Genomic DNA, 14,391 nt, shown 5'->3' with positions numbered 1-14,391 from the left:
ACTTTTAAATTAAATGTAATTAAATCAGGGACCACAATGATCTTTCAACATGAAAAACCTCAGATTAAATATTTTTGAAGAGCTCAGCACTGCATTTAGCACAAATCTATTAACTTGAAAAATCCATTAACCTGAAAAATCTTGCCCAGCTCTAATCTTCAATGACTACAATTTCCCACAGCAAAAGTTACCCCTGCATTCTTATTCTCTCTCAGGATCAAAGCCTGTAGGGTCCTGACTATTACAAGAGATGATAGCGATGAAGTCATTCTGCCTTTTGCAATACTTTTCTGACTACTTCTCTGACTTCATGACTATTCATGTTTATTTCTAATTTCTCATCTAGAAATTAAATTGCTGTTTCTTAAGAAAGAAATCTCACACTTTCTGAGGCTCCAGGTCTAGAAGAACACCCTGAGTAACCCCATCCAGTCACTTGTTGACACAGATTGCATATCACAAATTCCTTCTGTAAACTTTTAAAAATCCGTAACAGAAAGCGTAAGTTTATGTGCCCCAACTGCCTGAAATCTTGCAGGCTGCTCTCTATTCTCGACTCCTACAAATGCTACAGGTCTCTTTCTAATGCCCAACCTAAGTTAGTTATGGATTGTTTATATCCAGTTGTCCTTATGGCATTCTTTAGTTTAATTAGCTCTTTTCCCTCTTTGGTAGTCACTCTCTTGATACAGCTACAGATAGCAATTACGCCCTTTTCCAAACAATTTATTTAGATGCTCCTGTAATTGATCATCTTCTCATCTTATTACCATGGTTGTGTTCCAGATTGGGCTTATTCTTCTTAAACATGTAAAAATCAATCTGCATAGTGTTTCAAGCAAGTCAAGCATTTTCTTTCTTGTATGCCATTCCGATTCTTCCTGTCCTGGGGATACTTCTCAGCTTTGTGTCGGTGGATTTTATAGACAATGTCCATATATTTCTTCCATATTTTTTGCCTTGTAGAGTCCATTTAGTCAAAGGAAAATTAACTCTTTTTTTTTTTTTTTTTTTTTTTTTTTACTGGATCCTTGGGTTTATTTTTGTCTCTGGAAGGAACTAATGGTAGTGGCTTCTGGATACAATACCCACTGTGACTCTGGTCATACAAAACTGAATGATACTACTTTGCATTATAAACCATTGTAATAGTCCAGCTCGCTTCTATGGATTGACATTACAGCATACAGATTAAAACACTAAAGACTATCATGTAGTATGGTATCTTCAGTGGTATTTTCTGTTCTAGAATTTTTCACCTTTTCTTACTCAATTTTGGGACAAGGTATAGCTTCTTGTAAGACTTTGCTCAAGATTTCTCTCAAGCTTTATGCTGTGTCCTTTTGAAAAGATGAGTGTTTGTGTTTGAGCAGAACTACAATAAACTTTAATAAGCTTAGTATCTAAAAGTGTGATGTACACTTTGTACACTTTGTAGTACTAAAAGCTCACTACATTTATTAGCTCCAAGAGTTCAGATGGGAAGGATTGAAAAAGGTGGAGCTAGACTCTTCTCTGTGCCACCCAGTGACAAGATGAGAAGCACTGAAACACAAGAAATTCCATTTCAAAAAAAGAAAAAAACTTTTTTTTTTTTTTTTTTTTTTACTGTGAAGTGATCAAACACTGGAACAGGTTGTCCAAAAAACTTGCAGAGTCTCCATTTTTGGAGATGTTAAAAATCAAACTGGACAAGTGGATCTAAGTGACCCTACTTTGAGCAGGTGAGTTGGACCAAGCAATCTCCAGAGATCTCTGACAACCTCAGTCATACTGTGTGTTGGTGACTCTATGAAACCTGACTCTTCATTGCTGATGGTGAATTATTCAACTAGGATGTGGACAACTGTCTTCCAAAAACTACAACAGTAGAACATCTGGTCATCTTACAAATTGAAGCTGCTCTAATAAGAAAGATTGATAGGAAACCCCACAGCAAAGAGAAAAGCGCATTCTGCTGGGATAGTGGATGCTGACTCTGGGATTATTTACATGTTTATGATAGTCTTTGGATAACATAAAACCAGTTTCTGTATTCCTTAGGAGTGAATACTGAATAAACCGCAAAGTCAGGCCTCTTTGTGCTTCCTCTCCTTCCAGCCACCATAACTTCCTCATTCATAGGTGCACAACTTTTTAGCTTCACTAACAGAGTATGAACCATGTTACTTCTTTCTTTTCTCTTCAGCTGCCAGACAGCTTGGTGGTTAGCATACTTTCTTAGACTAGGAGATAACTTTCCAGTCCCTTCAATCCTATTTGTTAGGTAAATAACTATGAAACTTCTATACAAAAGACATTGTCACTGCTCCATTGATTGATGCATAGGGGCTTAAAGATATTAAAATCTAAGTGAGTGCTAACTAAGGAAGTCTTAATTTGACCATGACTAAATGTTTAATATCATAGTCAAGTCCTCTTGAGCTTTGTTCTGATTGATAAGCATAAAAGCTTATAAATCAGTTAAGGTTTTGGTTTTGGTTTTGTTTTTTTTTTTTTTTTAACTATCCTTTATTATATGTATATAACACAGCAAAGGAACTAAGAGTTTAAACACCAGTCATAAGTAAATGATATAAGTAATATGTGTATATATAATTATAGTTTGTGTCCTGTAAAGATAATCTTTGTCATGGAACAGTGAAAACAAACATAGAATCAAACCCACAAAAAATGGGAAAGAACGGGCAGAGAGGAAAAGATAACAAGTAAGATTAATGTAATCTACAGTATATTAGTCTGCTATCTCATACTCAACCTGAGAGAGTGTTCTATAGCAGTGAGCTACGACTCAGCTGATCTGATTGGAATAAATGGGTCAGTCAGTTTGTGACAAGCAAATTGTGCAGTCATTGCTGGTCTTATATATTCAACTTATTTACACTGAGCAGGACTTCTGTACAAAGCTTCTCACTTCTGATAGAAAATGTTAACACGGCATCATAAAATAGTTCATAATAATAATAATAAAGGATATTATTTTGATCATATCCGTATTGGACACTTAATATTCTTTACAAATACGATAGTAAAATAGAAAGAATAATCAATTTCCCAATTTCTATTTTATAGGTATTACTAATCTTCTTGTAGCATAATATTTCACAGAAACTATTTATCCTTTTCAGTTGTTAACTTTTCCTCACTCAAGAATATTTGTCAAAATGTGCTGTGCTGTACAGGCTTGCCATCTTATTTGGAAACAACTCAAAAATCTCTAATAGGGTACTGTATAACAACGACAAAGCCTTAGCCTGAAGTGCTATGTCACCTTTCAAAATAGGACTAAACTCACTTGACTGGTGTCACTAGAGCCTCTAGTGGATTTTCTATTACATTGCAAAACTACAGTTGAAACAGCTAATTCTGTGGTTGTTAGACCCGTTATTCTACAGGAAAACCGGTGAAATTTCACAGCTTTCAATATCACTGCCTCAGTCTAAACAGTATCATCATGACGTGCTCTCCTGCGGACCTCAAATATTTTTCTCTATATGCAAGACTGTTCACCACTTACTTAGAAGTAACCTTTCACACTATGCTTAGGTTTTGAGGGAAGACTCTATGCCTTTGTCTGGAAACTGGAAGTGCTTTGATGACAAAAATATGCATCTTTGTTATAAATATAAGGAGCTGGATTCAGCTGCACACACATAAGCTGCTCACATTATTTCAGATGAAGCAGGATTTACTGTCTAGCATGTAGATGCTGCTTGAGTAAAGCACTTCTTTTCCCTGCACACTGTCTCACCTGCCAGCCTAACGCAGACATCTCAAATATTGTGAAGCATCTTAAATAGATACGTATACATCTGTAGACATCTGAATGGACCCCAAGTGATGGGATTCAGATTCAGACATCTGAACTTAGATGTCTACCATATAAACTATCTACAAGGGAGCTAGATGTCTAAATTCCTATTATAGCCAGTGGAGATCTACTCAATACAGACACTGTAGCCTAGAGTAGTCTCACCTTACAATAACACCTAGCTCAGTTGCTTATGTACAGGCTCCATTTACGATGCCCAGGTGTCGTGGTTTGAGCCTGGTTGGCAGCCAAACACCACACAGCTGCTCACCCACCCTCCCCCCCAACCTGGGAATGGGGGACGGAATTGGAAGGATAAAGGGAGACTCACAGGTTGAGACAGAAACAGTTTAATAATGGTAATATAATGAAAATAATTATAGTAATAGAAAATATAAACAGGCAATGCACAATGCAATTGCTCACCACCCGCTGACCAATACCCAGCCCGTTCCCAGCTAGCAATCCTGAAATACCAAGATTCAGCAATAGCAATCCCAGAAGCGAGAGACAGCCCCTTCCCAACCACCCCTCCTCTATATAGTGAGCATGACGTTACATGATATGGAATATTTCATCGGCCAATTTGGGTCTGGTGCTCTGGCTGTGCTCCCTCCCTGCTTCTTGTGTACTTGCACACAGGCAGGACATGGGGAGTTGAAGAGTCCTTGAAATCTCAGCAGCAGCCGAAAGCATCAGTGTGCTATCAGCATTCTTCTCATACCAAACCCAATGCTGAATCCAAAACATTGCACTATTCCAGTTACCAAAAAGTAATATTAACTCTATTCCAGCCCAAACCAGGACACCAGGGTATTCCACCTGGCTCCAGCCATCTCCCCAGAAGACCAAGGAGCTCCCACAGATCCTGTATCACCTCTGCCAGTCAGAAGCAGTTGTCTCAAATGCCCAGGGGCATCTCAAGTGGCAGAAGAAACTTAAGTGCAGACAACTGAACCAAGCCCCTGTATTTTGTTTACCTGTCTGGGTCATATATAGATACCTATACTGTACACATCTCAATTTAGATGCCTGCATCTGAATCTGAATCTAAATCTCAACAGGAGTTTTGACTTGGCATATAATATTAAGCATAAATTTCCATAACTGGAAAGAAAGTATTTTCCAAGACAGCATATTAACCAGAACTCCACTACAAAAATAAGTCAGTCAGTGGTAAAATCCCTAGATTTTAGGGATTTTAGAACCTAGAACTAGATACTTAGAAGCTTTGCAAAATCCAGTGCTGCATATCTATGCACTCTGGTCCTTCAGTATATTAAATCAAATCAAATGACTCCAAAAAATCTTCTGCATTCTTCTGAATAAAATTAATTTAAAACTAAAGTAAATATGTTGGCAGGAGTAGATGATTTTGGTGAAATGCTTCAGAATTTATAAGCAAGAATATTGACATGATGATTGCATAGTACCATTATGATACGGCGCAATTACATGCAAAAGGGGTTTTGTGAACCTCGATCATTATATTAAATTGGCACATTTTCTCTTAGACTTATTTAACATATTTTTTTTAAATTTGTTAATGCTTTCTTATAGTACATCAAATTATCCCAGAAAATGCATGGTCACATTTGGAAGCGTCAAATTTATTTTGCAAAACTGCTCTCATATTTTAAGAAAAGATGTCATTTTACTTACTGTGTTTTAGAGTAATTAATCACAATATGAAGAAAATTGAGATTCTTCTTTATATGTCAGTGGCTGATCACACTTTTAGTTTTCAGAGCAGAAAAGCTCTAATTAAGAAACAACTGTGCACTTCTAAATGACCAATAAAAGCTAGAAGGAAAACTGAAAAGGCAGCCTATTGGGATTTTTGGATTTTTCTTAGCAGATTTCTTTGAACATTTTTCATTTTGGAAGTTCATCGTTTAATCTTTTTTTCATCATACATACTTTAAACAAAATCACCATGATTTTCAACAGTCTATTTATTGTACTACACATTACAATTAGTAATTTAGACAAATTAACAGTTTCTCTAGAACACATTATCAAAGGACATGTATAACTCTTATTTACCAGAAGGATTTTTTTCTCCCACAGAATTCACTGATGCACATCCAAGAAACCCCTGGATAGAGCCTGCTGAAGATCTTTTGCACTTCATGTATAAGACTACTCAATTCAAATAATGTGTGCAATGCTGAACCTAAAAGGCATTAATGCCAGAAACAACAACTGTACTATATCAAGCTCAGGAAAAAGTAATGGGACTAGAAAGGGAGATTTTCCAAAAATCAGAGTTTTTATTTCATCTGTAATATTGCTGATAAATGGAAACGCTACCATGCAAAATCACAGCACTTTTTGGCCGGAAAGGCACTCATGCTAATATAATGAGTCTGGATTACAGAGGTTTGCCAAGCTTAGATCATGTATAGATTAATAATGATGTCTTTTAATGTCTTAATGATCTCTTAATGAAATACATTTATAATGCCATGATTTGGTGAGGACTCACTAAACATTTTTCATATCAGAACATGATGTTCAAAGCTAGGTTCTTAATAATAATTAACACATGTACTGTGCTTTTTCTCTTCAAAGTGCTCTAGGAACATTAGCAATTAGTTAAAAACCCATGTGCTGAGTATACGCTATCTGTTTAGGCTCTAAGAGGCCCACAACAATCAAGTTGGAGCTAGCCAGAAAAGTCCAAACAGAAAATAGTAATTTCTTCTCTGTTCTGAAGAATTTTAGATCAAGGCAGGAAAGACATGTCACAAGATAAATTAAATGCAGGTGGCGGCCACTTCATACAAATACTATTAGACAAATAATATAAACATAGACTACACTTTAAAAAGTGTATCCAGAATATTAAAACTTAATTATTTTTTTCTAAAAAGAAGTGAAAGAAGAGGCAGTCTCTGAAACAGAAGACTCTCCTAAACCATCTGAAACCTCTCATTTTGCCAAATTTTGTTCTCAGCATCCAAGGTGAGGATTTTAGCATAAGCAATCAGAGGCTTGCATTGCTGGTTCAAAACTTGCTAATACTCAGTATCTACAAGCTATAACATAACCGTATATAAATCATACCCATTTGTTTCTGTGGCTGATACCTGGCAAAACAGGAGTTAACTGAACAAATAAGAGATTGCAGCTGGCTAATCTGCTAGACAAATACAGATAGGAAAAGAAATCAGAGATCAGTTGTAGCCAAGCAAGACTCGGCTTGAGTACCCAGAGATCATGGTGGCTGGGAAGAGAGACTTTCCTTCTCACACTCACAATAATGTCCTCCAAACCAGGGAAAACTTTATTTTGAGAAATTCCACCCAATTCTAGAATATGTTTGACTATTCTATGCAATGCTAGACTATGCTTGTTTCACAGTATTGTACTGCTTTGGATGGAAGAATTAACTAACTTATGATAACATGAATTCAGAGACTTTGTTCTATACCTGGGAATATTACACTTTTGATTTTCACAAATAATTCAAATATATCTTAGAAAACTCATGCAAGAAGTTAGCTGTATATAAAAATCTGGGCTTTCCAGTCAGCCTAGATTTTAAGGTTGTTTCAATACCTAATGCATCCAATGTGCTTGTTTTCTAAGTAGAGACAACAGCAATTCCTACATTCACAGGGATATTATGAAAATAAACATACAAAAGATTCATCAGTAACAGGGTTATGTGCTTAAAATAAATCCGTAGCTAGATTTAGTCAGTTCAGGTTGTGAAAGATTTGCTTGTCTGTTCATGATCTCAGTTTCAAGGAGAAAAAAAAAAATCCTAAATGTTTATATTCAGTTAAATTTTAATTTCAGCAGTCCAAAAAAGTGCTAATTTTTATCAGTTCTAATTTTCTTTTCAATTTTTCAGCAATATAAGATTTACAATAAACAAGAGATATTGCAAACTTAATTAATATGAAAAGCTATGAAAAAAATCTAATATTAAATCCAGGATGTTTTAGCAAAACATACATTTTTTTTCTGTTTTATTTCAGAAAGGAAGAAGCTAGGGGGAGTGGAAAATCTGGTGATCAAAAGAATGGCATGAGGTATTCAAATAATAAAGAACTGGTTGTAAAAAAGGAAACACCTTTAGTAAAGGGCAGAAGCTGAAAGTCTGATTATTTACACATTGCACTCACTTGGACTTCTTCCAGCCACATACTGGAATTTCACTTTATCTTATGTTAATTTTTTGGCAAATGGCAGCATGATGCTTGTGAGGTCTTCAGAAACATGACCTAGAAAAAGGTGACAGCAAATTCTTGAACACACTTGTTCTATTTAAATTATACAGACGTCACAAGAGAAATAGAAGGGAAGCGGAGAAGGTTGAAAAATGCAGAGCAAGGCTATGGGATCTCAAGCTGCTGACTTCTGAGTCTGAAGAAAGAAGTGACCAATTTCCATTCTTTTTCTTGGAAGCCGCAGCAAGGCCAAGTTTCATGGAGCAAGCCTTGCCCTACCGTGGCCACCTCCCTCCCGCCTGCTGAAGAGTCAGTCTTCCCAGTAAGGCAAGCAATTCCAATAGACCTCTGAAACCTAAGGCAGGAAATTCCTTTCAGCACAGCTTTCAGCAATGAAACAGACTGTCAAAACATCTTCCCAGAGGATTACAGGGCTCCTGCCCAGGAATTAGCGGGGAAAGTTCGGCACTTACATTAGTACAATGCCCCCAGCTCCACCTCAAGCGTAACAAGGGCAGCTTTAATGTACATTTATGCCAAGGCTAGTTAACACTTTCAAACTCAGTGCAAGAATGTAACTTTTGTAATACAGGCTATGAAGAACTTTTAAAAATACATAAAATGTAAGGGGATGCTTCTTATTCTCTAAAGCACAATCTAGTGCGTGTCCTTCCCAGCTTGTAAATTAAACTGTTTTCTTAATTAAATATGAAGTCTGTTTTTATTTCTATTCCATGTCTTACACAATTTTATTAAAGAACTTTTTTGTAGTCTTCCCAAAATCCCAACCCAATGCATATGCAACCACATTCTGCATGTACAGGTGTCAGTGGGCAGAGGAGCTATGAATATTTGTGTCTTTTGCCCTCTTTCAGCCATAGTAATTTGGTGAACTTATTGGCCAATTTGGAAATGTTAATTCTAGACGCTTTTGTAATTCAATTGATAACGTGGTGCTGCTCACTGGAATTCACTCGATGGCTGACTGCCAGGACAGGATTCAGTTGCATAAACATATGTGAAAGTGCTAGCCAAGATGTCCTAGTGCATGTCGATGTGACCTGAGATATTCGGACACCAGCTGCCAGACCAGAAAGGGCCTGATAGGTCCCGTCTCATCTGTGCCAGACCCCTGCAGATGTCTTAGATACACAAGACCATCTCAAATAGCACTGGATGCCTAGGTTTCGGCTGCTGAATTCAGCTTCCAATGACTTTGCAAATAGAATGAACAGCATAACTGCCACAACAGCAAAAAAGCTGAGAGCTCAGTAGCTGCAGTAACAGCGTAACCCCACCTCTGTGCTACTTCAAAAAACATTGCCTTGAAAATAGCAACTACTTGAAAAGTATATCCCCCCAAAAAAGCCAACAGGTTCCCCAAGACTATAATGGAAAATAACCGTAGAACATTACAGAGTATTGCTGAAATGGAATTGTCTGTTTTTATTATCTCAGCATACCTTGTAACTTAAAAGGAGTTTGTTGACAGTCATGTGCCAGCAAGGCACAGACTAACATTTGTATCACTCCTATATTTTTTGTATTTTTACATAGGTAAGTATCCCAGTGCAACAAACAACAACCACAACCCCTGGTCTCCTCCCTCCTTTTCCCCAAATGATGTAGTAAATGCAGCTGCCTTGGACCTGAATGATAAAATGAGTAGAAACTGTCTATAAGCCAGAAGAAAAGTCTGCCATCTTTTAGAAGCATGTCAGAGAAAAAGTGGAGTAATGTCACAGAAAGAAAGACGGAGACTCTCTCAAAAGTCTGTGCCCTGGCATCATTATGAAGGGAGGCGTACAGATAAAGCTTCTCCACTATTGCTAAATGACAGAAAATATAAATGAGCCAGAATGAGCTTCCCTTCTTCTGTATAGGGGAAAAAGATGTCCTGTGAAATCAGAAACACAGAGACAAGGAAAAGACAGAAGAATTTATCCAAGAATAACTGATGAGTCATTCTAGGCACTTTCATACAAACTGTAAGGAAATCTGATGCACTGTATATTGGGAAACTGTCAGAAACGATAGCAAAATATCAATAACTGCATTGGGTTTGTGTGGCAAGGTTTTGGTAGCAGAGGGCCTACAGGAGTGGCTTCTGTGAGAAGCTGCTAGAAGCTTCCCCCATGTCCAACAGAGCCAATGCAGCCAACGCCAAGACAGACCCACCGCTGGCCAAGGCTGAGCCCATCAGTGATGCTGGTAGCACCTCTGGGATATTGAAGAAGGGGGAAAAAACTGTGGCAGAACAGCAGCCGGAGAGAGGAGTGAGAGTATGTGTGAGAAACAACTGTGCAGACACCATGGTCAGTGAAGAACAAGGAGGAGGAGGTGCTGCAGACACCATAGCAGAGATTCTTCTGCAGCCTGTGGTGAAGACCATGGTGAGGCAGACTGGGCTCTGCAGCCCATAGTGGTCCACTGTGGAGCAGATACCCACCTGCAGCCTGCAGAGGACCCCACGCAAGAGCCCAAAGGAGGCTGTGACCCTGTGGGAAGCCCATGCTGGAACAGTCTCCCAGCAGAACCTGTGATCCTGTGGAGAGAGAAGCAGGATTTGTGACCCCACAGGGGACCCACGCTGGAGCAGTCTGTTCCTGAAGGACTGCACCTTGTGGGAGGGACCCACACTGGAGCACTTTGTGAAGAGCTGCAGCCTGTGGGAAGGACTCACACTGAAGAATTTCATGGAGGACTGTCTCCTGTGGGAGGGACCCCACGCTGGAGCAGGGGAGGGTTGTGAGGAGTCCTTCCTCTGAGGAGGATGGAACGGCAAAAACAACGAGTGATGAACTGACTGCAACCCCCCATTCCCCATCCTGCTGCGCTGCTGCTGGTGGGGAGGATGTAGAGAAAACTGGGAGTGAAGTTGAGCCCAGGAAGAAAGAGGGGTGGCGGAGGTTGTTTTATGGTTTAGTTTTTATTTCTCATTTTCTTACTCTGATTTGATTGGTACTAAATTAAACTGATTTCCCCGAGTCAAGTCTGTTTTGACCATGATGGTAATTTATGAATGATCTCTCACTGTTTTTATCTTGACCCACAAACCATTTTCTCTCCCCTGTCCAGCTGAGGAGGGGAGCAACAGAACAGCTTTGGTGGGCACCTGGCATCCAGATGGGGTCAACCCATCACAACAACCGAGCACCAGAACTAGCCAGTGGACAAGCTTCTTTTTGAAGAACAGGCTGGAAAGTTAAGGAGGACAACTTCCCGATCTCTGCAGAAGAGAGGTCAAATGCAAGGACATTTGCTTTAGAAAGAACAGTCAGATGAGAGATTGCAGACAGGGATCAGAGGGGAGATCAACACGGGAGACATCATAGCAGGAATCTGCCATGGGCTGCCTTGTTAGGAGCACTTCTGTAAAGCTTTTGACACTCTCCCATAACATCCTCACAGACAAATTGAAGAAGTACAGGCTAGATAAACAGGCAGTGAAGTGGGCACAAAGCTGGCTGAACTGCTGGGTTCACAGCTGTGATGAGTGGCAAGTTCAGTTGAAGGCCAGTCACTAATAGTGCACCCAGGGGTCCATACTGGGACCAGTACAGTTTAACTTCTGCATTCATAGCTTGGACAACAGGGCAGACTGCATGCTCAGCAAAGCTGGAAGGAGTAAAGGTGGAGGTGCTTCCATTCAGAGGAACAGTGATGGGTTGCAGAGATGGACACAAAGGAACCTCATGCAATTCTACAAAGGCAAGTATGAAGCCCTGCACCAGGAAATTAATAACCCCACATACCCATGCAGGCTGGGGACCAACTAGCTGGAAAGCAGCTTTGTAGAGAAGGTCCTGGGCGTCCTGGTGGACAAGTTGACTCTAAGCCAGAAACATGCCCTTATAAGGAAGGCCAACAGTATCCTGGAGCTGTGTTAGGAAAATCATTACTAGTAGGTTGAGAGTGGTGATCCTTCTCTTCTACTCTGAAGCAGTGAGGCCACATCTGGAGTGCGGTGACCAGTGATGGGCTTCCCAGTGCAAGAGGGACATGGACTTACTGGGGCAAGTCTAGCAAAGGACCACAAAGATGACTGAGGGATAGAAGCATCTGACCTACAAGCAAAGGCTGAGAGAGCTGGGACTGTTCAGCCTGGAGAAGAGAAATCTCAGGGGGAGCTTATCAATGGGTATAACTAGCTCATGTAGGGGAGTAAAAAGATGGAGCCAAATTCTTCCCAGTGGTGCCCAGTGACATGACAAGAGGAAATAGACACAAACAGAAATGCAGAGAATTCAATTAAAAAAAAAAAAAACAACAAAAAAACAAACAACTTTTTTACTGTGAGACCGGTCAAACACTAGAAGAGGTTGCCCAGAAAACTTGTGTAGTCTCCACTCTTGGAGAGATTCAAAACCTAACGGGTCACAAAGTCCTGAGCAACCTACTGTAGCTGACCATCCTTTGAGCAGAGGGGTTGGTCTAGATGACCTTCAGAGGTCCCTTCCAGTGCCATCTATCCCATGAGTCTGTGAATCCGTAACTGTAGTTTAAAAGAGAAGATGAAAAAGGTGAAAAATAAACATTTTGTTTTGTCTGTCCCATGCCTTACTTCAAGAGCAAAATTATATTTACACTTGTTTATGTACTCTATTCACCATTTATGCAAGACTCAGGAGCAGCAAGGTTGACCTCTCTTCCTTTTGATGTCTAAACTTCATGTTTGTTTTGGAACTACATCTCCTTCCAAAATTACATAAGGAAACAAAGTCAATGTCACCTACTCTGCCCTATAAAGTACTGCACCAATATAATGGTGGCAAGGAAGGGAGAATGAAGATTTGAAAATGTTAAAACTTTATTTAATATAACAATAACACACATTAAGTGAAAATTAAAAGACATCACTAAATTAAAAGGCAGTGGTCACAGTATTAGACTGTATTTCACCAACAGAATACAGTTTTAGAATATGAAGAATATTGCATTATTATCAAAGATACAGACACAGCATACATAGCTTTTTAGGGTATTTAATGCAGCTAAACTTGTGCAAAAGTTCTTGTAAAAGTAAACAATTTCATATATTTAAAATGGTTGAAGTAGAAAGAATTTTAATTTACTATCTGCTGAGCGACTAAAACCAAAACATTATCACAACAGGTCTTTGCTGCATATTGACCTCAAGGGAAAAGTAGCTGGTTGCATCAATAACAAGAAAGAAAAATTGTAGAAAGGTATTTGGAAAGTTCACCACTTTTTAGCGATTAGATTTCACTGTCTCCCTCTAACTCTGCATATGGCTCTATGATTGCTTAGTGGGAGACCACGTACAAATAATCATAAATAACAGTTCAGAATAAAATTCACTATTCTGCAAAGGCTAAGTGGAAGAGTGATTCATGGGGCTTAGGCAATGGTTAGGGCCAGAGCTGACTTTTTGCAACAGACTAAATTCTATACCTGAGCTGAAGCCTGCACCATCTGAAACACTAGAAAATCTCTGATGAAGACTCCTGGCCAAACCCTGGTGTGATTTACAACTTAGAGTTCTCATGGTCAGTTTTAGATAGCAACAGGGGAAGGCAAGGGAAAAAAAAAAAAATTGCCTAGTTCTCAAATGTACTTATAAATGGAATTTACTTTTATGAAATTCAATGTTTTATTTCATATTACAGTTTGCAGCTATTAAATATGAGGCAGTTGCTGTGTGAGTTGTTCCAGTACACACAGCTGCATTAACAGCTAACTACAAATACATTTTACACTAGTGGGTACTTTCAAGAACCAAATGTCTCTTCAGGAAGTTTTACCAGAAAGGTTTTTTCATGTATTTACGCAGTTCCAGCTAGTTATGTATGTTACTTTCCACATATATATACTTTTTTTTTTTTTTCTGTCTCTGCTGCCTGAAAACTAATTTCCACTCATCTGTGGGGCAAGATTAACAAAGACACTACCATCTGTTCCTCGACAGGATTTGCTATCATATAACTGTTGACATGTAAAGGGTATTTTATATTTTGATTGGACATTAATTGTGCTTTCCTTGGATTAAGTATTTTAAACTGAACTATGAAAATAGCCTTAAATATATAGGTCATAGCAATTATTGTGTTATTTACATTACTAAACAAGTACACTGCAGATGGCCTCCAGGGCCATGGCCAGAAGAACCTATCTCCTGCAGATTTATTTGGTGCTTGGAGATACTACCAACTAACTTCTCAAACCTGTTTGAATCCCGTTGTGTCTCTCGTCTGTTGCCAGCAAAAATATTCCAGGCATGTTTTTTTCAACACCAATATTTCTTGAGGCCTTCCTGGTACCTCACTATATAAAACGTTCATACTTGGGCCTTGTCAGAGGCCATGCCCCTGCAGCTAAATGAAATAGCACCAGGGACGCTTAACTAGACAAAGGGCCACAGTCTGGCCACATCTATAC

The sequence above is a fragment of the Tyto alba genome, unplaced genomic scaffold, assembly GCF_018691265.1.
Source record: "Tyto alba isolate M040663 unplaced genomic scaffold, T.alba_DEE_v4.0 Super-Scaffold_40, whole genome shotgun sequence".
NCBI classification, from domain to species: Eukaryota; Metazoa; Chordata; class Aves; order Strigiformes; family Tytonidae; genus Tyto; species Tyto alba.
The sequence above is the reverse complement of the archived record's forward strand: the minus strand, read 5'-3'. Positions refer to the sequence as shown.